We start from the raw sequence: 25,170 nt of genomic DNA, 5'->3' as shown, positions 1-25,170 counted from the left end.
TGATCCCCTTCCTCAATGGTTTAGTTTTGGGTAACTTTTGACCTTAATGATCTCTTAGGGAAGTAACTTTCCATGTGTTGGGAATGTCAGGATGGAAGTGAAAGTTGCAAGAGTGATTCTGCGAAGTGGCATCCTAATTTAGACTTCTTAAACAGCCTCCTTAAAATTAACATGATTGTATGAACTGAAGGGATACAAATGCCCTCACATCTAGCTCTATCCTTTTTAGAGAGGACAGTCTTCAAATTCAACCTAGGTCTCCCCTTATTCCACACAAGAGCGCTTTGCCCTTGTACCCTCTGCACTTGCAAGTGAGGATTCAAATTCTGAGGCAGTGTTGGCAGCCCAGGTAAGACATGGTGCAGGTAAATTACATTATTGACAGCTGTGTCCTGCCTGTGTCTGGGTCAATGATGACAACAGAGAGTCAAGAACAGAATGATGACATAAAAATCATGCTCAATAGGATTACACTGAGGCCCAACCAGGGAGCCAGGGTTACAAGCACTACTTAGTCTCTTTGAGGACCACTTGCGGGACTCATCTGAGCTGCTCTGATGACCTTGTGCTCTTTTCCCTCTGTGGGAACCTGGACAATCTTAGTGCAACTGTGCTGGCAAACACTGCCTGCCAACTAGCACCTAATCTCGTAATCTGCTTGTGTGCAAGTCTGCAACACCAACCCTGTCATCATTACCCTCTCTGCTCTGATGTCTTGCAGTCACCTGGCATCACCCTTGAGTTCCAGTGGATCACTATTCCCAGGTGAGTGAAATGATCACGATTAATGGATTGAACTTCCTATAAGATATTCCTCAGTATTTTGACCAATAATTTCAGCCCATCAAAGGTTTCTTAATTAAAAATAATGCAATCCCAGTCAGAAATGAATTTCACTTCTCAGTATGTTTTGTCCCTTTGAACTGCACTATTAAAAATGTAGAGAAATTCCTTTCTACCTGTAGTTCATACAGCCATAAAATTGAATATCTTGGAAGAGATCCTAGATGATAATATCTACATAAATGGAGGGATCTGGAATATGAATATACCTTTTGAATTTGGAGAAATTTCAGTCCACACACAGGCTCACATATCAAAGCACAGAGATGGATTTCCAATGGCAAGGGGAACCCAGGAATAAGACTTTAGTTTAGAGATGAAGAAATTGGCGATAAATTTTCTGCATCAAAAGACACTCCAAGAATTATTGCACCAAAGAGAGATTCGCGAAATTTTTCACGAAACTCTCAGGCCACAGGGAACCTAGCCAGTAGGGTAGATTGAAGTTGAAAGTGTGGCTTTGGCTACCAATTCCCTTCTATGTGTCATCACACAGCTTCATTCTTGATCTTACTAAAATTTACTTCAGTATTCATCAGAAAACAAATGCTATCAAGGAGATGGTTTCTGGAGCTCTTGGGACAGAGGAATGTGATGTCACTGGGATACTTGCAAACACCAACTGATCTAGTCACACGAATTTTGAACACATTCTGAGTTTCATCACATGGCAATCACTGAGTGCTAACGCTCAGGGATTCATGGCCAAAATACATGTTGCTTTCTTCTGGGCAACAGATTCTCTTCAGCATTCACATACCAGCTGTGGGAACTGATTGTTACCATGCAGTATGGAAATGGGGAGGAATGACCATAGCCTAGCACATAAAATCTGAAATGCACAAGTCTCATGAAAATTTGATTAAAGTATACGTAACTGTTCGTGTATTGTCCTTCCAATATTACTCAGGTAAATTCACCTTTGCCTTGGTTTCTGACAATGTTTAGCAATTGAAAGATTTGATCGGTGTATATGGCAAAGAGCATGTGTCATCCCCTTCATCAATGATTTGGTTTTGGGTACCTATTGACCTATTGATCGCTTAGGGAAGTAACTTTCCATGTGTTGGGAATGTCAGCATGGAAGTGGATGTTGCAAGAGGGATTCTGCTAAGTGGCATCATACATTAGACTTCTTAAACAGCCTCCTTAAAATTAACATGATTGTATGATCTGAAGGGATACAATTGCCCTCACATCTTGCTCTTTGCTTTTTAGAGAGGACAGTCTTCAAATTCAAGTTAGGTCTACCCTTATTCCACACAAGAGCGCTGTGCCCTTGTACCCTCTGCACTTGCAAGTGAGGATTCAAATTCTGAGGCAGAACTGGCAGCCCAGGAAAGCCACGGTGCATGTGAAATTACATTATTGACAGTTGTGTCCTGCCTGTGTCTGGGTCAATGATGACAACATTAAGTCAAGAACAGAATGATGACATAAAAATCATGCTCAATAGGATTACGCTGAGGCCCAACCAGGGAGCCAGGGTTACAAGCACTACTTAGTCTCTTTGAGGACCACTTGCGGGACTCATCTGAGCTGCTCTGATGACCTTGTGCTCTTTTCCCTCTGTGGGAACCTGGACAATCTTAGTGCAACTGTACTGGCAAACACTGCCTGCCAATTAGCACCTAGTCTCGTAATCTGCTTGTGTGCAAGTCTGCAACACCAACCCCGTCATCATTACCCTCTCTGCTCTGATGTCTTGCAGTCACCTGGCATCACCCCTGCGGTCCAGTGGATCACTATTCCCAGGTGAGTGAAATGATCACGATTAATGGATTGAACTTCCTATAAGATATTCCTCAGTATTTTGACCAATAATTACAGCCCATCAAAGGATTCTGATTAAAAATAATGCAATACCAGTCAGAAATGAATTTCACTTCTCAGTATGTTTTGTCCCTTTGAACTGCACTATTAAAAATGTAGAGAAATTCCTTTCTACCTGTAGTTTATACAGTCATAAAATTGAATTTCTTGGAAGAGATCCTAGATGATACTATCTACACAAATGGAGGGATCTGGAATATGAATATACCTTTGAATTTGGAGAAATTTCAGTCCACACACATGCTCACAAATCCAAGTTGGTGCACAGAGATCGATTTCCAATGGCAAGGGGAACCCAGGAATAAGACTATAGTTTAGAGATGTAGAAATTGGCGACAAAGTTTCTGCATCAAAAGACACTCCAAGAATTATTCCCCCAAAGAGAGCTTGGCGAAATTTTTCACGTAACTCTCAGGCCACAGGCAACCGAACCAGTAGGGGACATTGACGTTGCAGGTGTGGCTTGGCTACCTATTCACTTCCATGAGTCATCACACTGCTTCATCCTTGATCTTACTAAAGTTTACTTCAGTATTCATCAGAAAACAAATGCTATCAAGGAGATGGTTTCTGGAGCTCTTGGGACAGAGGAACGTGATGTCAATGGGATACTTGCAAACACCAACTGATCTAGTCACACGAATTTTGGTCACATTCTGAGTTTCATCACATGACAATCACTGAGTGCTAATGCTCAGGGATTCATGGTCAAAATACTTGTTGCTTTCCTCTGGGCAACAGATTCTCTTCAGCATTCACTTACCAGCTGTGGGAACTGATTGTTACCATACAGTACGGAAATGGGGAAGAATGAACATAGCCTAGCACATAAGTCTGAAATGCACAAGTCTCATGAAAATTTGATTAAAGTATACGTAACTGTTCGTGTATTGTCCTTCCAATATTACTCAGGTAAATTCACCTTTGCCTTGGTTTCTGATAATGTTTAGCAATTGAAAGATTTGATCGGTGTATATGACAAAGAGCATGTGTCATCCCCTTCATCAATGATTTGGTTTTGGGTACCTATTGACCTATTGATCGCTTAGGGAAGTAACTTTCCATGTGTTGGGAATGTCAGCATGGAAGTGGATGTTGCAAGAGTGATTCTGCTAAGTGGCATCATACATTAGACTTCTTAAACAGCCTCCTTAAAATTAACATGATTGTATGAACTGAAGGGATACAATTGCCCTCACATCTTGCTCTTTCATTTTTAGAGGGGACAGTCTTCAAATTCAAGCTAGGTCTACCCTTATTTCACACAAGAGCGCTGTGCCCTTGTACCCTCTGCACTTGCAAGTGAGGATTCAAATTCTGAGGCAGTGTTGGCAGCCCTGGTAAGATATGGTGCAGGTGAAATTACTTTATTGACAGTTCTGTCCTGCCTGTGTCTGGGTCAATGATGACAACATTAAGTCAAGAACAGAATGATGACATAAAAATCATGCTCAATAGGATTACGCTGAGGCACAACCAGGGAGCCAGGGTTACAAGCACTACTTAGTCTCTTTGAGGACCACTTGCAGGACTCATCTGAGCTGCTCTGATGACCTTGTGCTCTTTTCCCTCTGTGGGAACCTGGACAATTTTAGTGCAAGTGTGCTGGCAAACACTGCAGGCCAACTAGCACCTAATCTCATAATCTGCTTGTGTGCAAGTCTGCAACACCAACCCTGTCATCATTACCCTCTCTGCTCTGATGTCTTGCAGTCACCTGGCATCACCCTTGAGGTCCAGTGGATCACTATTCCCAGGTGAGTGAAATGATCACGATTAATGGATTGAACTTCCTATAAGATATTCCTCAGTATTTTGACCAATAATTTCAGCCCATCAAAGGTTTCTTAATGAAAAATAATGCAATCCCAGTCAGAAATGAATTTCACTTCTCAGTATGTTTTGTCCCTTTGAACTGCACTATTAAAAATGTAGAGAAATTCCTTTCTACCTGTAGTTCATACAGCCATAAAATTGAATATCTTGGAAGAGATCCTAGATGATAATATCTACATAAATGGAGGGATCTGGAATATGAATATACCTTTTGAATTTGGAGAAATTTCAGTCCACACACAGGCTCACATATCAAAGCACAGAGATGGATTTCCAATGGCAAGGGGAACCCAGGAATAAGACTTTAGTTTAGAGATGAAGAAATTGGCGATAAATTTTCTGCATCAAAAGACACTCCAAGAATTATTGCACCAAAGAGAGCTTCGCGAAATTTTTCACGAAAGTCTCAGGGCACAGGGAACCTAGCCAGTAGGGTAGATTGAAGTTGAAAGTGTGGCTTTGGCTACCAATTCCCTTCTATGTGTCATCACACAGCTTCATTCTTGATCTTACTAAAATTTACTTCAGTTTTCATCAGAAAACAAATGCTATCAAGGAGATGGTTTCTGGAGCTCTTGGGACAGAGGAATGTGATGTCACTGGGATACTTGCAAACACCAACTGATCTAGTCACACGAATTTTGGTCACATTCTGAGTTTCATCACATGGCAATCCCTGAGTGCTAATGCTCAGGGATTCATGGCCAAAATACATGTTGCTTTCTTCTGGGCAACAGTTTCTCTTCAGCATTCACATACCAGCTGTGGGAACTGATTGTTACCATGCAGTATGGAAATGGGGAGGAATGAACATAGCCTAGCACATAAAATCTGAAATGTACAAGTCTCATGAAAATTTGATTAAAGTATACGTTACTGTTCCTGTATTGTCCTTCCAATATTACTCAGGTAAATTCACCTTTTCCTTGGTTTCTGACAATGTTTAGCAATTGAAAGATTTGATCGGTGTATATGGCAAAGAGCATGTGTCATCCCCTTCATCAATGATTTGGTTTTGGGTACCTATTGACCTATTGATCGCTTAGGGAAGTAACTTTCCATGTGTTGGGAATGTCAGCATGGAAGTGGATGTTGCAAGAGTGATTCTGCTAAGTGGCATCATACATTAGACTTCTTAAACAGCCTCCTTAAAATTAACATGATTGTATGAACTGAAGGGATACAATTGCCCTCACATCTTGCTCTTTCCTTTTTAGAGAGGACAGTCTTCAAATTCAAGCTAGGTCTACCCTTATTCCAAACAAGAGCGCTGTGCTCTTGTAAGCTCTGCACTTGCAAGTGAGGATTAATTCTGAGGCAGTGTTGGCAGTCCAGGTACGCCATGGTGCAGGTGAAATTACATTATTGACAGTTGTGTCCTGCCTGTGTCTGGGTCAATGATGACAACATTAAGTCAAGAACAGAATGATGACATAAAAATCATGCTCAATAGGATTACGCTGAGGCCCAACCAGGGAGCCAGGGTTACAAGCACTACTTAGTCTCTTTGAGGACCACTTGCGGGACTCATCTGAGCTGCTCTGATGACCTTGTGCTCTTTTCCCTCTGTGGGAACCTGGACAATCTTAGTGCAACTGTGCTGGCAAACACTGCCTGCCAATTAGCACCTAGTCTCGTAATCTGCTTGTGTGCAAGTCTGCAACACCAACCCCGTCATCATTACCCTCTCTGCTCTGATGTCTTGCAGTCACCTGGCATCACCCCTGTGGTCCAGTGGATCACTATTCCCAGGTGAGTGAAATGATCACGATTAATGGATTGAACTTCCTATAAGATATTCCTCAGTATTTTGACCAATAATTACAGCCCATCAAAGGTTTCTGATTAAAAATAATGCAATACCAGTCAGAAATGAATTTCACTTCTCAGTATGTTTTGTCCCTTTGAACTGCACTATTAAAAATGTAGAGAAATTCCTTTCTACCTGTAGTTTATACAGTCATAAAATTGAATTTCTTGGAAGAGATCCTAGATGATACTGTCTACACAAAAGGAGGGATATGGAATATAAATATACCTTTTGAATTTCGAGAAATTTCAGTCCACACACAGGCTCACAAATCCAAGCTTGTGCACAGAGATCGATTTCCAATGAAAAGGGGAACCCAGGAATAAGACTATAGTTTAGAGATGTAGAAATTGGCGACAAAGTTTCTGCATCAAAAGACACTCCAAGAATTATTGCCCCAAAGAGAGCTTCGCGAAATTTTTCACGTAACTCTCAGGCCACATGGAACCTAGCCAGTAGGGTAGATTGAAGTTGAAGGTGTGGCTTTGGCTACCAATTCCCTTCTATGTGTCATCACACTGCTTCATTCTTGATCTTACTAAAGTTTACTTCAGTATTCATCAGAAAACAAATGCTATCAAGGAGATGTTTTCTGGAGCTCTTGGGACAGAGGAACGTGATGTCAATGGGATACTTGCAAACATCACCTGATCTGGTCACACGAATTTTGGTCACATTCTAGGTTTGATCACATGGCAATCCCTGAGTGCTAATGCTCATGAATTCATGGACAAAATACTTGTTGCTTTCTTCTGGGCAACAGATTCTCTTCAGCATTCACTTACCAGCTGTGGGAACTGATTGTTACCATGCAGTATGGAAATGGGGTGGAATGAACACAGACTAGCACATAAAATTTGAAACGCACAAGTCTCTTGAATATTTGATTAAAGTATATGTAACTGTTTGTGTATTGTACTCCCCATATTACTCAGGAAATTCAAATTTGTCTTGGTTTCTGACAATGTTTAGCAATTGAAAGATTTGATCAGTGTAAAAGATCAGGAGCATGTTTGATCCCCTTCCTCAATGGTTTGGTTTTAGGTAACTAATGACCTTAATGATCTCTTAGGGTTGTAACTTTCCATGTGGTGGGAATGTAAGCATGGAAGTGAAAGTTGCAAGAGTGATTCTGCTAAGTGGCATCATACTTTAGACTTCTTAAACTGCCTCCTTAAAATTAACATGACTGTATGAACTGAAGGGATACAATTGCCCTCACATATTGCTCTATCCTTTTTAGAGAGGACAGTCTTCAAATTCAAGCTAGGTCTACCCTTATTCCACACAAGAGCGCTGTGCCCTAGTATCCTCTGCACTTGCAAGTGAGGATTCAAATTCTGAGGCAGTGTTGGCAGCCCAGGTAAGCCATGGTGCAGGTGAAATTACATTATTGACAGTTGTGTCCTGCCTGTGTCTGGGTCAATGCTGACAACAGAAAGTCAAAAACAGAATGATGACATAAAAATCATGCTCAATAGGATTACGCTGAGGCCGAACCAGGGAGCCAGGGTTACAAGCACTACTTTGTCTCTTTGAGGACCAATTGCGGGACTCATCTGAGCTGCTCTGATGACCTTGTGCTCTTTTCCGTCTTAGTGAACATGGATAATCTTAGTGCAAGTGTGCTGGCAAACACTGCCTGCCAACTAGCACCTAATCTCATAATCTGCTTGTGTGCAAATCTGCAACACCAACCCTATCATCATTACCCTCTCTGCTCTGATGTCTTGCAGTCACCTGGCATCACCCCTGCCGTCAGGTGGATCACTATTCCCAGGTGAGTAAAATGATCACCATTAATAGTTTGAACTTATGATAAGATATTCCTCAGTATTTTGACCAATAATTTCAGCCCATCAAAGGTTTCTTAATTAAAAATAATGCAATACCAGTCAGAAATGCATTGCAATTCTAAGTATGTTCTGTCCCTTTGAACAGCACTATTAAAAATGTAGAGAAATTACTTTCTTCCTGTAGTTCATACAGCCATAAAATTGAAATTCTTGGAAGAGATCCTAGATGATACTATCTACACAAATGGAGGGATCTGGAATATGAATATACCTTTTGAATGTGGAGAAATTTCAGTCCACAAACAGGCTCACAATCCAAGCTGGTGCACAGAGATCAATTTCCAATGGCAAGGGGAACCCAGGAATAAGACTATAGTTTAGAGATGTAGAAATTGGCGACAAAGTTTCTGCATCAAAAGACACTCCAAGAATTATTCCCCCAAAGAGAGCTTGGCAAAATTTTTCACGTAACTCTCAGGCCACTGAGAAACTTGCCAGTAGAGGACATTGAAGTTGAAGGTGTGGCTTTGGCTACCTATTCACTTCCATGAGTCATCACGCTGCTTCATCCTTGATCTTACTAAATTTTACTTCAGTATTCATCAGAAAACAAATGCTATCAAGGAGATGTTTTCTGGAGCTCTTGGGACAAAGGAACGTGATGTCAATGGGATACTTGCAAACACCAAATGATCTAGTCACACGAATTTTGGTCACATTCTCAGTTTGATCACATGGCAATCACTGAGTGCTAATGCTCATGAATTCATGGACAAAATACTTGTTGCTTTCTTCTGGGCAACAGATTCTCTTCAGCATTCACTTACCAGCTGTGGGAACTGATTGTTACCATGCAGTATGGAAATGGGGTGGAATGAACACAGACTAGCACATAAAATTTGAAACGCACAAGTCTCTTGAATATTTGATTAAAGTATATGTAACTGTTTGTGTATTGTACTCCCCATATTACTCAGGAAATACACATTTGTCTTGCTTTCTGACAATGTTTAGCAATTGAAAGATTTGATAGGTGTAAATGTTCAAGAGCATGTTTGGTTCCCTTCCTCAATGGTTTGGTTTTGGGTACCTATTGACCTATTGATCGCTTAGGGAAGGAACTTTCCATGAGTTGGGAATGTCAGCATGGAAGTGGATGTTGCAAGAGTGATTCTGCTAAGTGGCATCATACATTAGACTTCTTAAACAGCCTCCTTAAAATTAATATGATTGTATGAACTGAAGGGATACAATTGCCCTCACATCTTGCTCTTTCCTTTTTAGAGAGGACAGTCTTCAAATTCAAGCTAGGTCTACCCTTATTCCACACAAGAGCGCTGTGCCCTTGTACCCTCTGCACTTGCAAGTGATGATTCAAATTCTGAGGCAGTGTTGGCAGCCCAGGTAAGCCATGGTGCAGGTGAAATTACATTATTGACAGTTGTGTCCTGCCTGTGTCTGGGTCAATGATGACAACAGAAAGTCAAAAACAGAATGATGACATAAAAATCATGCTCAATAGGATTACGCTGAGGCCCAACCAGGGAGCCAGGGTTACAAGCACTACTTAGTCTCTTTGAGGACCACTTGCAGGACTCATCTGAGCTGATCTGATGACCTTGTGCTCTTTTCCCTCTGTGGGAATTGGACAATCTTAGTGCAAGTGTGCTGGCAAAGACTGCCTGCCAACTATCACCTGATCTCATAATCTGCTTGTGTGCAAGTCTGCAACACCAACCCCGTCATCATTACCCTCTCTGCTCTGATGTCTTGCAGTCACCTGGCAACACCCCTGCGGTCCAGTGGATCACTATTCCCAGGAGAGTGAAATGATCACGATTAATGGATTGAACTTCCTATAAGATATTCCTCAGTATTTTGACCAATAATTTCAGCCCATCAAAGGTTTCTAATTAATTAATGCAATACAGGTCAGAAATGAATTTCACTTCTCAGTATGTTTTGTCCCTTTGAACTGCACTATTAAAAATGTAGAGAAATTCCTTTCTACCTGTAGTTCATACAGCCATAAAATTGAATATCTTGGAAGAGATCCTAGATGATACTATCTACACAAATGGAGGGATCTGGAATATGAATATACCTTTTGAATTTGGAGAAATTTCAGTGCACACACAGGCTCACAAATCAAAGCTCGTGCACAGAGATGGATTAACAATGGCAAGGGGAACCCAGGAATAAGACTTTAGTTTAGAGATGAAGAAATTGGCGATAAATTTTCTGCATCAAAAGACAATCCAAAAATTATTGCCCCAAAGAGAGCTTCGCGAAATTTTTCACGAAACGCTCAGGCCACAGGGAACCTAGCCAGTAGGGTAGATTGAAGTTGAAGGTGTGGCTTTGGCTACCAATTCCCTTCTATGTGTCCTCACACAGCTTCATTCTTGATCTTACTAAAATTTACTTCAGTATTCATCAGAAAACAAATGCTATCAAGGAGATGATTTCTGGAGCTCTTGGGACAGAGGAACGTGATGTCAATGGGATACTTGCAAACACCAACTGATCTAGTCACACGAATTTTGGTCACATTCTTAGTTTCATCACATGGCAATCACTGAGTGCTAACGCTCAGGGATTCATGGCCAAAATACTTGTTGCTTTCTTCTGGGCAACAGATTCTCTTCAGCATTCACTTACCAGCTGTGGGAACTGATTGTACCATGCAGTATGGAAATGGGGAGGAATGAACATAGCCTAGCACGTAAAATCTGAAATGCACAAGTCTCATGAAAATTTGATTAAAGTATACGTAACTGTTCGTGTATTGTCCTTCCAATATTACTCAGGTAAATTCCCCCTTGCCTTCGTTTCTGACAATGTTTAGCAATTGAAAGATTTGATCGGTGTATATGACAAAGAGCATGTGTCATCCCCTTCATCAATGATTTGGTTTTGGGTACCTATTGTCCTATTGATCGCTTAGGGAAGTAACTTTCCATGTGTTGGGAATGTCAGCATGGAAGTGGATGTTGCAAGAGGGATTCTGCTAAGTGGCATCATACATTAGACTTCTTAAACAGCCTCCTTAAAATTAATATGTTTGTATGAACTGAAGGGATACAATTGCCCTCACATCTTGCTCTTTTTTTTTAGAGAGGACAGTCTTCAAATTCAAGTTAGGTCTACCCTTATTCCACACAAGAGCGCTGTGCCCTTGTACCCTCTGCACTTGCAAGTGAGGATTCAAATTCTGAGGCAGTGTTGGCTGCCCAGGTAAGCCATGGTGCAGGTGAAATTACATTATTGACAGTTGTGTCCTGTCTGTGTCTGGGTCAATGATGACAACATTAAGTCAAGAACAGAATGATGACATAAAAATTATGCTCAATAGGATTAGGCTGAGGCCCAACCAGGGAGCCAGGGTTACAAGCACTACTTAGTCTCTTCGAGGACCACTTGTGGGACTCATCTGAGCTGCTCTGATGACCTTGTGCTCTTTTCCCTCTGTGGGAACCTGGACAATCTTAGTGCAACTGTGCTGGCAAACACTGCCTGCCAATTAGCACCTAGTCTCGTAATCTGCTTGTGTGCAAGTCTGCAACACCAACCCCGTCATCATTACCCTCTCTGTTCTGATGTCTTGCAGTCACCTGGCATCACCCCTGCGGTCCAGTGGATCACTATTCCCAGGTGAGTGAAATGATCACGATTAATGTATTGAACTTCCTATAAGATATTCCTCAGTATTTTGACCAATAATTACAGCCCATCAAAGGTTTCTTAATGAAAAATAATGCAATCCCAGTCAGAAATGAATTTCACTTCTCAGTATGTTTTGTCCCTTTGAACTGCACTATTAAAAATGTAGAGAAATTCCTTTCTACCTGTAGTTCATACAGCCATAAAATTGAATATCTTGGAGGAGATCCTAGATGATACTATCTACACAAATGGAGGGATCTGGAATATGAATATACCTTTTGAATTTGGAGAAATTTCAGTCCACACACCGGCTCAAAAATCAAAGCTGGTGCACAGAGATGGATTTCCAATGGCAAGGGGAACCCAGGAAAAAGACTTTAGTTTAGAGATGAAGAAATTGGTGATAAATTTTCTGCATCAAAAGACACTCCAAGAATTATTGACCCAAAGAGAGCTTCGCGAAATTTTTCAAGAAACTCTCAGGCCACAGGGAACCTAGCCAGTAGGGTAGATTGAAGTTGAAGGTGTGGCTTTGGCTACCAATGCTCTTCTATGTGTCATCACACAGCTTCATTCTTGATCTTACTAAAATTTACTTCAGTATTCATCAGAAAACAAATGCTATCAAGGAGATGGTTTCTGGATCTCTTGGTACAGAGGAACGTGATGTCAATGGGATACTTGCAAACACCAACTGATCTAGTCACACGAATTTTGAACACATTCTGAGTTTCATCACATGGCAATCACTGAGTGCTAACGCTCAGGGATTCATGGCCAAAATACTTGTGGCTTTCTTCTGGGCAACAGATTCTCTTCAGCATTCACATACCAGCTGTGGGAACTGATTGTTACCATGCAATATGGAAATGGGGAGGAATGAACATAGCCTAGCACATAAAATCTGAAATGCACAAGTCTCATGAAAATTTGATTAAAGTATACGTAACTGTTCATGTATTGTCCTTCCAATATTACTCAGGTAAATTCACATATGCCTTGGTTTCTGACCATGTTTAGCAATTGAAAGATTTGATCGGTGTATATGGCAAAGAGCATGTGTCATCCCCTTCATCAATGATTTGGTTTTGGGTACCTATTTACCTATTGATCGCTTAGGGAAGTAACTTTCCGTGTGTTGGGAATGTCAGCATGGAAGTGGATGTTGCTAGAGTGATTCTGCTAAGTGGCATCATACATTAGACTTCTTAAACAGCCTCCTTAAAATTAACATGATTGTATGAACTGAAGGGATACAATTGCCCTCACATCTTGCTCTTTCCTTTTTAGAGAGGACAGTCTTCAAATTCAAGCTAGGTCTACCCTTATTCCACACAAGAGCGCTGTGCCCTTGTACCCTCTGCACTTGCAAGTGAGGATTCAAATTCTGAGGCAGTGTTGGCAGCCCAGGTAAGCCATGGTGCAGGTGAAATTACTTTATTGACAGTTGTGTCCTGCCTGTGTCTGGGTCAATGATGACAACAGAAAGTCAAGAACAGAATGATGACATAAAAATCATGCTCAATAGGATTACGCTGAGGCCCAACCAGGGAGCCAGGGTTACAAGCACTACTTAGTCTCTTTGAGGACCACTTGCGGGACTCATCTGAGCTGCTCTGATGACCTTGTGCTCTTTTCCCTCTGTGGGAACCTGGACAATCTTAGTGCAACTGTGCTGGCAAACACTGCCTGCCAACTAGCACCTAATCTCATAATCTGCTTGTGTGCAAGTCTGCAACACCAACCCTGTCATCATTACCCTCTCTGCTCTGATGTCTTGCAGTCACCTGGCATCACCCCTGCGGTCCAGTAGATCACTATTCCCAGGTGAGTGAAATGATCACGATTAATGGATTGAACTTCCTATAAGATATTCCTCAGTATTTTGACCAATAATTTCAGCCCATCAAAGGTTTCTTAATTAAAAATAATGCAATCCCAGTCAGAAATGAATTTCACTTCTCAGTATGTTTTGTCCCTTTGAACTGCACTATTAAAAATGTAGAGAAATTCCTTTCTACCTGTAGTTCATACAGCCATAAAATTGAATATCTTGGAAGAGATCCTAGATGATACTATCTACACAAATGGAGGAATCTGGAATATGAATATACCTTTTGAATTTGGAGACATTTCACTCCACACACATGCTCACAAATCCAAGCAGGTGCACAGAGATCGATTTCCAATGGCATGGGGAACCCAGGAATAAGACTATAGTTTAGAGATGTAGAAATTGGCGACAAAGTTTCTGCATCAAAAGACACTCCAAGAATTATTCCACCAAAGAGAGCTTCGTGAAATTTTTCACGAAAGTCTCAGGCCACAGGGAACCTAGCCAGTAGGGTAGATTTAAGTTGAAGGTGTGGCTTTTGCTACCAATTCCCTTCTATGTGTCATCACACAGCTTCATTCTTGATCTTACTAAAATTTACTTCAGTATTCATCAGAAAACAAATGCTATCAAGGAGATGGTTTCTGGAGCTATGGGACAGAGGAACGTGATGTCAATGGGATACTTGCAAACACCAACTGATCTAGTCACACGAATTTTGGTCCCATTCTGAGTTTCATCACATGGGAATCACTGAGTGCTAACGCTCAGGGATTCATGGCCAAAACACTTGTTGCTTTCTTCTGGGCAACAGATTCTCTTCAGCATTCCCTTACCAGCTGTGGGAACTGATTGTTACCATGCAGTATGGAAATGGGGAGGAATGAACATAGCCTAGCACATAAAATCTGAAATGCACAAGTCTCATGAAAATTTGATTAAAGTATACGTAACTGTTCGTGTATTGTCCTTCCAATATTACTCAGGTAAATTCACCTTTGCCTTGGTTTCTGACAATGTTTAGCAATTGAAAGATTTGATCGGTGTATATGACAAAGAGCATGTGTCATCCCCTTCATCAATGATTTGGTTTTGGGTACCTATTGACCTATTGATCGCTTAGGGAAGTAACTTTCCATGTGTTGGGAATGTCAGCATGGAAATGGATGTTGCAAGAGTGATTCTGCTAAGTGGCATCATACATTAGACTTCTTAAACAGCCTCCTTAAAATTAACATGATTGTATGAACTGAAGGGATACAATTGCCCTCACATCTTGCTCTTTTTTTTTAGAGAGGACAGTCTTCAAATTCAAGTTAGGTCTACCCTTATTCCACACCAGAGCGCTGTGCCCTTGTACCCTCTGCACTTGCAAGTGAGGATTCAAATTCTGAGGCAGTGTTGGCAGCCCAGGTAATCCATGGTGCAGGTGAAATTACATTATTGACAGTTGTGTCCTGCCTGTGTCTGGGTCAATGATGACAACAGAAAGTCAAGAACAGAATGATGACATAAAAATCATGCTCAATAGGATTACGCTGAGGCCCAACCAGGGAGCCAGGGTTACAAGCACTACTTAGTCTCTTTGAGGACCACTTGCGGGACTCATCTGAGCTGCTCTGATGACCTTGTGCTCTTTTCCCTCTGTGGGAACCTGGACAATCGTAGTGCAACTGTGCTGGCAAACACTGCCTGCCAACTAGCACCTAATCTCGTAATCTGCTTGTGGGCAAGTCTGCAACACCAACCACGTCATCATTACCCTCTCTGCTCTGATGTCTTGCAGTCACCTGGCATCACCCCTGCGGTCCAGTGGATCACTATTCCCAGGTGAGTGAAATGATCACGATTAATGGATTGAACTTCCTATAAGATATTCCTCAGTATTTTGACCAATAATTACAGCCCATCAAAGGTTTCTAATTAAAAATAATGCAATCCCAGTCAGAAATGAATTTCACTTCTCAGAATGTTTTGTCCCTTTGAACTGCACTATTAAAAATGTAGAGAAATTCCTTTCTACCTGTAGTTCATACAGTCATAAAATTGAATTTCTTGGAAGAGATCCTAGATGATACTATCTACACAAATGGAGGGATCTGGAATATGAATATACCTTTGAATTTGGAGAAATTTCAGTCCACACACATGCTCACAAATCCAAGCTGGTGCACAGAGATCGATTTCCAATGGCAAGGGGAACCCAGGAATAAGACTATAGTTTAGAGATGAAGAAATTGGCGACAAAGTTTCTGCAGCAAAAGACACTCCAAGAATTATTCCCCCAAAGAGAGCTTCGTGAAATTTTTCACGAAACTCTCAGGCCACAGGGAACCTAGCCAGTAGGGTAGATTGAAGTTGAAGGCGTGGCTTTGGCTACCAATTCCCTTCTATGTGTCATCACACAGCTTCATTCTTGATCATACTAAAATTTCAGTATTCATCAGAAAGCAAATGCTATCAAGGAGATGGTTTCTGGAGCTCTTGGGACAGAGGAACGTGATGTCAATGGGATACTTTCAAACACCAACTGATCTAGTCACACGAATTTTGGTCACATTCTGAGTTTCATCACATGGCCATCACTGAGTGCTAACGCTCAGGGATTCATGGCCAAAATACTTGTTGCTTTCTTCTGGGCAACAGATTCTCTTCAGCATTCACTTACCAGCTGTGGGAACTGATTGTAACCATGCAGTATGGAAATGTGGAGGAATGAACATAGACTATCACATAAAGTCTGAAATGCACAAGTCTCATGAAAATTTGATTAAAGTATACGTATCTGTTCCTGTATTGTCCTTCCAATATTACTCAGGGAACTTAACCTTTGCCTTGGTTTCTGACAATGTTTAGCAATTGAAAGATTTGATCGGTGTATATGACAAAGAGCATGTGTCATCCCCTTCATCAATGATTTGGTTTTGGGTACCTATTGACCTATTGATCGCTTAGGGAAGTAACTTTCCATGTGTTGGGAATGTCAGCATGGAAGTGGATGTTGCAAGAGTGATTCTGCTAAGTGGCATCATACATTAGACTTCTTAAACAGCCTCCTTAAAATTAACATGATTGTATGAACTGAAGGGATACAATTGCCCTCACATCTTGCTCTTTCCTTTTTAGAGAGGACAGTCTTCAAATTCAAGCTAAGTCTACACTTATTCCACACAAGAACGCTGTGCCCTTGTACCCTCTGCACTTGCAAGTGAGGATTCAAATTCTGAGGCAGTGTTGGCAGCCCAGGTAAGCCATGGTGCAGGTGAAATTACATTATTGACAGTTGTGTCCTGCCTGTGTCTGGGTCAATGATGACAACAGAAAGTCAAGAACAGAATGATGACATAAAAATCATGCTCAATAGGATTACGCTGAGGCCCAACCAGGGAGCCAGGGTTACAAGCACTACTTAGTCTCTTTGAGGACCACTTGCGGGACTCATCTGAGCTGCTCTGATGACCTTGTGCTCTTTTCCGTCTTAGTGAACATGGATAATCTTAGTGCAAGTGTGCTGGCAAACACTGCCTGCCAACTAGCACCTAATCTCATAATCTGCTTGTGTGCAAATCTGCAACACCAACCCTATCATCATTACCCTCTCTGCTCTGATGTCTTGCAGTCACCTGGCATCACCCCAACGGTCCAGTGGATCAGTATTCCCAGGTGAGTGAAATGATCACGATTAATGGATTGAACTTCCTATAAGATATTCCTCAGTATTTTGACCAATAATTTCAGCCCATCAAAGGTTTCTTAATTAAAAATAATGCAATCCCAGTCAGAAATGAATTTCACTTCTCAGTATGTTTTGTCCCTTTGAACTGCACTATTAAAAATGTAGAGAAATTCCTTTCTACCTGTAGTTCATACAGCCATAAAATTGAATATCTTGGAAGAGATCCTAGATGATACTATCTACACAAATGGAGGGATCTGGAATATGAATATACCTTTTGAATTTGGAGAAATTTCAGTCCACACACAGGCTCACCAATCAAAGCTGGTGCACAGAGATCGTTTTCCAATGTCAAGCTACCCAGGAAGAAGACTTTAGTTTAAAGTTGTAGAAATTGGCGACAAATTTTCTGCATCAAAAGACACTCCAAGAATTATTCCCCCAAAGAGAGCTTGGCAAATTTTTCAGGTAACTCTCAGGCCACAGGGAACCTAGCCAGTTCGGGCGATTTATGTTGAAGGTGTGGCTTTGGATACCAATTCTCTTCCTTCTATACTCACACTGCTTCATTCTTGATCTTACTAAAGTTTACATCAGTATACATCAGAAAACAAACGCTATCAAGGAGATGGTTTTTGGAACTGTTGGGGCAGAAGAACGTAATGTCAATGGGATACTTGCAAACACCAACTGAACTAGTCACACAAATTTTGGTCACAGTCTCAGTTTGATCACATGGCAATCACTGAGTGCTAACGCTCAGGGATTCATGGCCAAATTACATGTCGCTTTCTTCTGTGTACTGATTCTCTTCAGCATTCACTTACCAGCTGTGGGAACTGATTGTTACCATGCAGTATGGAAATGGGGAGGAATGAACATAGCCTAGCACATAAAATTTGAAACCCAAAAATCTCATGAAAATTTGATTAAAGTATATGTAACTGTTCGTGTATTGACCATCCAATATTACTCAGAGAATTGCACCTTTGCCTTGGTTTCTGACAATGTTTAGCAATTGAAAGATTTGATCGATGATTATGATCAAGAGCATGTGTCATACCCTACATCAATGATTTGGTTGTGGGTAACTATTGACCTATTAATCGCTTAGGGAAGTAACTTTCCACGTGTTGCGAATGTCAGCATTGAAGTGAAAGTTGCAAGAGTGATTCTGCTAAGAGGCATCATACATTAGACTTCTTAAACAGTCTCCTTAAAATTAACATGATTGTATGAACTGAAGGGATACAATTGCTCTCACATCTTGCTCTTTCCTTTTTAGAGAGGACAGTCTTCTAATTCAAGCTAGGTCTCCCCTTATTCCAAGAAGAGCGTTGTGCCCTTGTATCCTCTGCACTTTCAAGTGAGGATTCTAATTCTCCTGCAGTGTTGGCAGCCCAGGCAAGCCATGGTTCATGTGAAATTACATTATTGACAGTTGTGTCCTGCCTGTGTCTGGGTCAATGATGACAACAGAACGTCAAGAACAGAATGATGACATAAAAATCATGCTCAATAGGATTCCGCTGAGGCCCAACCAAAGACCCAGGGTTAGAAGCACTACTTCGTCTCTTTGAGGACCATTTGGGACTCATCTGAGCTGCTCTGATTCCCTTGTGCTCTTTCCCTTCTGTGGGAACCTGGACAATCTTTGAGCAACTGTACTGGCAAACACTGCCTGCCAACTAGCACCTAGTCTCATGATCTGCTTGTTTGCAAGTCTGCAACACCAACCTCGACATCATTACCCTCTCTGCTCTGAATTCTTGCAGTCACCTGGCATCAACACTGTGGTCCAGTGGATCACTATTCCCAGGTGAGTGAAATGATCACGATTAATGGATTGAACTTCTTATAAGATTTTCCTAAGTATTTTGAGCAATAATTTCAGCCCATCAAAGGTTTCTTAATTAAAAATAATGCAATCCCAGTCAGAAATGAATTTTACTTCTCAGTATGTTCTGTCTTATTGAACTGCACAAATAAAATGTAGAGAAATTTTTTTCTACCTGTAGTTCATAGAGCCATAAAATTGAATTTCTTGGAGGAGATCCTAGATGATACTATCTACACAAAATGAGGGATATGGAATATGAACAAACCTTTTGAATTTGGAGAAATTTCAGTCCACACACAGGCTCACAAATCCAGCTGGTGCACAGAGATCGATTTCCAACGGCAAGGGGAACCCAGGAATAAGAATTTAGTTTAGAGATGTAGAAATTGGCGATAAATTTTCTGCATCAAAAGACACTCCAAGAATTATTCCCCCAAAGAGAGCTTCACGAAATTTTTCACGTAAATCTCAGGCCACAGGGAACCTAGCCAGTATGGGAGATTGAAGTTGAAGGTGTGGCTTTGGCTACCAATTCCCTTCTATGTGTCATCACACTGCTTCATTCTTGATCTTACTAAAGTTTACTTCAGTATTCATCAGAAAACAAACGCTATCAAGGAGATGGTTACTGGAGCTCTTGGGACAGAGGAACGTGATGTCAATGGGATACTTGCAAACACCAACAGATCTTGTCACACGAATTTTTGTCACATTCTCAGTTTGATCACATGGCAATCACTGAGTGCTAACGCTCAGGTATTCATGGCAAAAATAATTCTCTCTTTCTTCTGGGCAGCTGATTCTCTTCAGCATTCACTTACCAGCTGTGTGAACTGATTGTTACCATGCAGTATGGAAATGAGGAGGAATGAATATAGCCTAGCACATAAAATCTGAAACGAACAAGTCTCACGAAAATTTGATTAAAGTACATGTAACTGTTCGTGTATTGTCCTTCCAATATACTCAGGTAACTTCACCTTTGTCTTTGTTTCTGACAATGTTTAGCAATTGAATGATTTGATTGGTGTATATGATCAAGAACATGTGTCATCCCCTTCAACAATGATTTGGTTTTTGGTACCTATTGACCTATTGATCGCTTAGGGAAGTAACTTTCCATGTGTTGGGAATGTCAGCATTGAAGTGGAAGTTGCAAGAGTGATTCTGCTAAGTGGTATCATACATTAGACCTCTTAAATAGTCTCCTTAAAATTAACATGATTGTATGAACTGAAGGGATACAATTGCCCTCACATCTTGCTCTTTCCTTTTTAGAGAGGACAGTATTCCAATTCAAGCTAGGTCTCCCCTTATTCAACACAAGAGCGCTGTGCCCTTGTATACTCTACACTTGCAAGTGAGGATTCAAATTCTGAGGCAGTGTTGACAGCCCAGGTAAGCCATGGTGCAGGTGAAATTACATTATTGACAGCTGTGTCCTGCCTGTGTCTGGGTCAATGATGACAACAGAAAGTCAAGAACAGAATGATGTCATAAAAATCATGCTCAATAGGATTACGCTGGTCCCAACCATGGAGCCAGGGTTACAAGCACTACTTTGTCTCTTTGAGGACCACTTGTGGGACTCATCTGAGCTGCTCTGATGAACTTGTGCTCTTTTCCCTCTGTGGGAACCTGGACAATCTTAGTGCAACTGTGCTGGCAACACTGCCTGCCAACTAGCACCTAGTCTCATAATCTGCTTGTGTGCAATTCTGCAACACCAACCCCGTAATCATTACCCTCTCTGCTCTGATGTCTTGCAGTCACCTGGCATCACCACTGCGGTCCAGTGGATCACTATTCCCAGGTGAGTGAAATGATCAGGATTAATGGATTGAACTTCTTATAAGATATTCCTCAGTATTTTGACCAATAATTTCAGCCCATCAAAGGTTTCTTAAATAAAAATAATGCAATACCAGTCAGAAATGCATTGCACTTATAAGTATGCTCTGTCCCTTTGAACCGCACTATTAAAAAGGTAGAGAAATTCTTTCTACCTGTAGTTCATACAGCCATAAAATTGAATTTCTTGAAATAGATCCTAGATGATACTGTCTACACAAAAGGAGAGACCTGGAATATGAATATACATTTGAATTTGAGAAACTTCAGTCCACACACAGGCTCACAAATCCAAGCTGGTGCACAGAGATCGATTTCCAATGGCAAGGGGAACGCAGGAATAAGACTTTAGTTTAGCATGTAGAAATTGGCGACAAATTTTCTGCATCAAAATACACTCAAAGAATTATTCCCCCAAAGAGAGCTCGGGGAAATTTTTCACGTAACTCTCAGGCCACAGGGAACCTAGCCAGTAGGGGAGATTGAAGTTGAAGGTGTGGCTTTGGCTACCTATTCACTTCCATGTATACTCACACTTTTCATCCTTGATCTTACTAAAGTTTACTTCAGTATTCATCAGAAAACAAATGCTATCAAGGAGATGGTTTCTGGAGCTCTTGGGACAGAGGAATGTGATGTCAATGGGATACTTGCAAACACCAACTGATCTAGTCACATGAATTTTGGTCACATTCTCAGTTTCATCACATGGCAATCACTGAGTGCTAACACTCAGGGATTCATGGCCAAAATACTTGTTGCTTTCTTCTGGGCAACAGATTCTCTTCAGCATTCACTTACCAGCTGTGGGAACTGATTGTTACCATGCAGTATGGAAATGGGGAGGAATGAACATAGCCTAGCACATAAAATCTGAAACGCACAAGTCTCATGAAAATTTAATTAAAGTATATGTAACTGTTCGTGTATTGTCCTACCAATATTACTCAGGTAACTTCACTTTGCCTTGGTTTCTGACAATGTTTAGCAATTGAAAGATTTGATCGGTGTATATGATCAAGATCATGTGTCATCCCCTTCATCAATGATTTGGTTTTGGGTACCTATTGACCTATTGATCGCTTAGGGAAGTAACTTTCCATGTGTTGGAAATGTCAGCATTGATGTGGAAGTTGCAAGAGTGATTCTGTTAAGTGGCATCATACATTAGACTTCTTAAACAGTCCCCTTAAAATTAACATGATTGTATGAACTGAAGGGATACAATTGCCCTCACATCATGCTCTTTCCTTTTTAGAGAGGACAATCTTCAAATTCAAGCTAGGTCTACCCTTACTCCACACAAGAGTGCTGTGCCCTTGTATCCTCTGCACTTGCAAGTGAGGATTCAAATTCTGAGGCAGTGTTGACAGCCCAGGTAAGCCATGGTGCAGGTGAAATTACATTATTGACAGTTTTGTCCTGCCTGTGTCTGGGTCAATGATGACAACAGAAAGTCAAGAACAGTATGATGACATAAAAATCATGCTCAATAGGATTACACTGAGGCCCACCAGGGAGCCAGGTATACAAGCACGACTTTGTCTCTTTGAGGACCACTTGCGGGACTCATCTGAGCTGCTCTGATGCCCTTGTGCTCTTTTCCCTCTCCGGGAACCTGGACAATCTTAGTGCAACTGTGCTGGCAAACACTGCCTGCCAACTAGCACCTAGTCTCATAATCTGCTTGTGTGCAAGTCTGCAACACCAACCCCGACATCATTACCCTCTCTGCTCTGATGTCTTGCAGTCACCTGGCATCACCCCTCTGTTCCAGTGTATCACTATTCCCAGGTGAGTCAAAAGATCACGATTAATGGATTGAACATCTTATAAGATTTTCCTCAGTATTTTGAAAAATATTTTCAGCCCATCAAAGGTTTCTTAATTAAAAATAATGCAATATCAGTCAGAAATGAAATTCCCTTCTCAGTATGTTCTGTCCCTTTGAACTGCACAATTAAAATGCAGAGAAATTCCTTTCTACCTGTACTTCATTGAGCCATAAAATTGAATTTCTTGGAAGAGATCCTAGATGATACTATCTACACAAATGGAGGGATCTGGAATATGAATAAACCTTTTGAATTTGGAGAAATTTCAGTCCACACACAGGCTCACAAATCAAAGCTGGTGCACAGAGATCGATTTCCAATGGCAAGGGGAACCCAGGAATAAGAATTTAGTTTAGAGATGAAGAAATTGGCGATAAATTTTCTGCATCAAAAGACACTCCAAGAATTATTGCCCCAAAGGGAGCTTCGCGAAATTTTTCACGAAACTCTCAGGCCACAGGGAACCTAGCCAGTAGGGTAGATTGAAGTTGAAGTTGTGGCTTTGGATACCAATTCCCTTCTATGTGTCATCACACAGCTTCATTCTTGATCTTACTAAAATTTACATCAGTATTCATCAGAAAACAAATGCTATCAAGGAGATGGTTTCTGGAGCTCTTGGGACAGAGGAACGTGATGTCAATGGGATACTTGCAAACACCAACTGATCTAGTCACACCAATTTTGGTCACATTCTGTGTTTCATCACATGGCAATCACTGAGTGCTAACAATCAGGGATTCATGGCCAAAATATTGTTGCTTTCTTCTGGGCAACAGATTCTCTTCAGCATTCACTTACCAGCTGTGGGAACTGATTGTTACCATGCAGTATGGAAATGGGGAAGAATGAACATAGCCTAGCACATAAAGTCTGAAATGCACAAGTCTCATGAAAATTTGATTAAAGTATACGTAACTGTTCGTGTATTGTCCTTCCAATATTACTCAGGTAAATTCACCTTTGCCTTGGTTTCTGACAATGTTTAGCAATTGAAAGATTTGATCGGTGTATATGGCTAAGAGCATGTGTCATCCCCTTCATCAATGATTTGGTTTTGGGTACCTATTGACCTATTGATCGCTTAGGGAAGTAACTTTCCATGTGTTGGGAATGTCAGCATGGAAGTGGATGTTGCAAGAGTGATTCTGCTAAGTGGCATCATACATTAGACTTCTTAAACAGCCTCCTTCAAATTAATATGATTGTATGAACTGAAGGGATACAATTGCCCTCACATCTTGCTCTTTCCTTTTTAGAGAGGACAGTCTTCAAATTCAACCTAGGTCTCCCCTTATTCCACACAAGAGCGCTTTGCCCTTGTACCCTCTGCACTTGCAAGTGAGGATTCAAATTCTGAGGCAGTGTTGGCAGCCCAGGTAAGCCATGGTGCAGGTGAAATTACATTATTGACAGTTGTGTCCTGCCTGTGTCTGGGTCAATGATGACAACAGAAAATCAAGAACAGAATGATGACATAAAAATCATGCTCAATAGGATTACGCTGAGGCCCAACCAGGGAGCCAGGGTTACAAGCACTACTTAGTCTCTTTGAGGACCACTTGCGGGACTCATCTGAGCTGCTCTGATGACCTTGTGCTCTTTTCCCTCTGTGGGAACCTGGACAATCTTAGTGCAAATGTGCTGGCAAACACTGCCTGCCAAATAGCAACTAATCTCATAATCTGCTTGTGTGCAAGTCTGCAACACCAACCCTGTCATCATTACCCTCTCTGCTCTGATGTCTTGCAGTCACCTGGCATCACCCCTGCGGTCCAGTGGATCACTATTCCCAGGTGAGTGAAATGATCACGATTAATGGATTGAACTTCCTATAAGATATTCCTCAGTATTTTGACCAATAATTTCAGCCCATCAAAGGTTTCTTAATTAAAAATAATGCAATCCCAGTCAGAAATGAATTGCACTTCTCAGTATGTTTTGTCCCTTTGAACTGCACTATTAAAAATGTAGAGAAATTCCTTACTACATGTAGTTCATACAGCCATAAAATTGAATTTCTTGGAAGAGATCCTAGATGATACTGTCTACACAAATGGAGGGATCTGGAATATGAATATACCTTTTGAATTTGGAGAAATTTCAGTCCACACACAGTCTCACAAATCCAAGCTGGTGAACAGAGATCGATTTCCAATGGCAAGGGGAACCCAGGAATAAGACTTTAGTTTAGAGATGAAGAAATTGGCGATAAATTTTCTGCATCAAAAGACACTCCAAGAATTATTGCCCCAAAGAGAGCTTCGCGAAATTTTTCATGTAACTCTCAGGCCAGAGGGAACCTAGCAAGTAGGGTAGATTGAAGTTGAAGGTGTGGCTTTGGCTACCA

The 25,170-nt window shown here is 41.1% G+C and overlaps 1 long non-coding RNA gene and 14 other non-coding genes across 15 annotated transcripts in view; all 15 read left to right on the top strand.

Annotated features, from left to right (window-relative positions):
• Positions 1-404: 404 nt before the first annotated feature.
• LOC148007481 (small nucleolar RNA SNORD115) lies at positions 405-482 on the top strand. The gene has a single exon (XR_015656482.1). It is a non-coding gene; the product is annotated as a small nucleolar RNA SNORD115 (small nucleolar RNA).
• A 1,755-nt stretch (positions 483-2,237) lies between these two features.
• On the top strand, positions 2,238-2,315 carry LOC148007480 (small nucleolar RNA SNORD115). The gene has a single exon (XR_015656216.1). It is a non-coding gene; the product is annotated as a small nucleolar RNA SNORD115 (small nucleolar RNA).
• Positions 2,316-4,072: 1,757 nt separating this feature from the next.
• On the top strand, positions 4,073-4,150 carry LOC148007479 (small nucleolar RNA SNORD115). The gene has a single exon (XR_015656524.1). It is a non-coding gene; the product is annotated as a small nucleolar RNA SNORD115 (small nucleolar RNA).
• A 1,753-nt stretch (positions 4,151-5,903) lies between these two features.
• On the top strand, positions 5,904-5,981 carry LOC148007478 (small nucleolar RNA SNORD115). The gene has a single exon (XR_015656215.1). It is a non-coding gene; the product is annotated as a small nucleolar RNA SNORD115 (small nucleolar RNA).
• Positions 5,982-7,741: 1,760 nt separating this feature from the next.
• Positions 7,742-7,819, top strand: LOC148007477 (small nucleolar RNA SNORD115). The gene has a single exon (XR_015656630.1). It is a non-coding gene; the product is annotated as a small nucleolar RNA SNORD115 (small nucleolar RNA).
• Positions 7,820-9,578: 1,759 nt separating this feature from the next.
• Positions 9,579-9,656, top strand: LOC148007476 (small nucleolar RNA SNORD115). Its single transcript, XR_015656475.1, has one exon. It is a non-coding gene; the product is annotated as a small nucleolar RNA SNORD115 (small nucleolar RNA).
• A 1,755-nt stretch (positions 9,657-11,411) lies between these two features.
• On the top strand, positions 11,412-11,489 carry LOC148007475 (small nucleolar RNA SNORD115). The gene has a single exon (XR_015656527.1). It is a non-coding gene; the product is annotated as a small nucleolar RNA SNORD115 (small nucleolar RNA).
• A 1,761-nt stretch (positions 11,490-13,250) lies between these two features.
• LOC148007474 (small nucleolar RNA SNORD115) lies at positions 13,251-13,328 on the top strand. The gene has a single exon (XR_015656426.1). It is a non-coding gene; the product is annotated as a small nucleolar RNA SNORD115 (small nucleolar RNA).
• Positions 13,329-15,087: 1,759 nt separating this feature from the next.
• LOC148007473 (small nucleolar RNA SNORD115) lies at positions 15,088-15,165 on the top strand. Its single transcript, XR_015656425.1, has one exon. It is a non-coding gene; the product is annotated as a small nucleolar RNA SNORD115 (small nucleolar RNA).
• Positions 15,166-16,920: 1,755 nt separating this feature from the next.
• On the top strand, positions 16,921-16,998 carry LOC148007472 (small nucleolar RNA SNORD115). The gene has a single exon (XR_015656423.1). It is a non-coding gene; the product is annotated as a small nucleolar RNA SNORD115 (small nucleolar RNA).
• A 1,756-nt stretch (positions 16,999-18,754) lies between these two features.
• On the top strand, positions 18,755-18,832 carry LOC148007471 (small nucleolar RNA SNORD115). Its single transcript, XR_015656497.1, has one exon. It is a non-coding gene; the product is annotated as a small nucleolar RNA SNORD115 (small nucleolar RNA).
• A 1,756-nt stretch (positions 18,833-20,588) lies between these two features.
• LOC148007470 (small nucleolar RNA SNORD115) lies at positions 20,589-20,665 on the top strand. Its single transcript, XR_015656638.1, has one exon. It is a non-coding gene; the product is annotated as a small nucleolar RNA SNORD115 (small nucleolar RNA).
• Positions 20,666-20,900: 235 nt separating this feature from the next.
• The window catches only part of LOC148007452 (uncharacterized), a 31,167-nt gene continuing 26,897 nt past the window's right edge, over positions 20,901-25,170 (top strand). Inside the window, exon 1 of the long non-coding RNA XR_015655080.1 lies at positions 20,901-20,947. This is a non-coding gene — a long non-coding RNA (uncharacterized LOC148007452). The remainder of the gene's footprint in view (positions 20,948-25,170) is intronic.
• LOC148007469 (small nucleolar RNA SNORD115) lies at positions 22,420-22,497 on the top strand. The gene has a single exon (XR_015656501.1). It is a non-coding gene; the product is annotated as a small nucleolar RNA SNORD115 (small nucleolar RNA).
• On the top strand, positions 24,256-24,333 carry LOC148007468 (small nucleolar RNA SNORD115). Its single transcript, XR_015656464.1, has one exon. It is a non-coding gene; the product is annotated as a small nucleolar RNA SNORD115 (small nucleolar RNA).

This window comes from Rattus norvegicus, chromosome 1, assembly GCF_021556685.1.
Source record: "Rattus norvegicus strain SHRSP/BbbUtx chromosome 1, alternate assembly SHRSP_T2T, whole genome shotgun sequence".
Classification (NCBI taxonomy): Eukaryota; Metazoa; Chordata; class Mammalia; order Rodentia; family Muridae; genus Rattus; species Rattus norvegicus.
The sequence above is the reverse complement of the archived record's forward strand: the minus strand, read 5'-3'. Positions and strand labels throughout refer to the sequence as shown.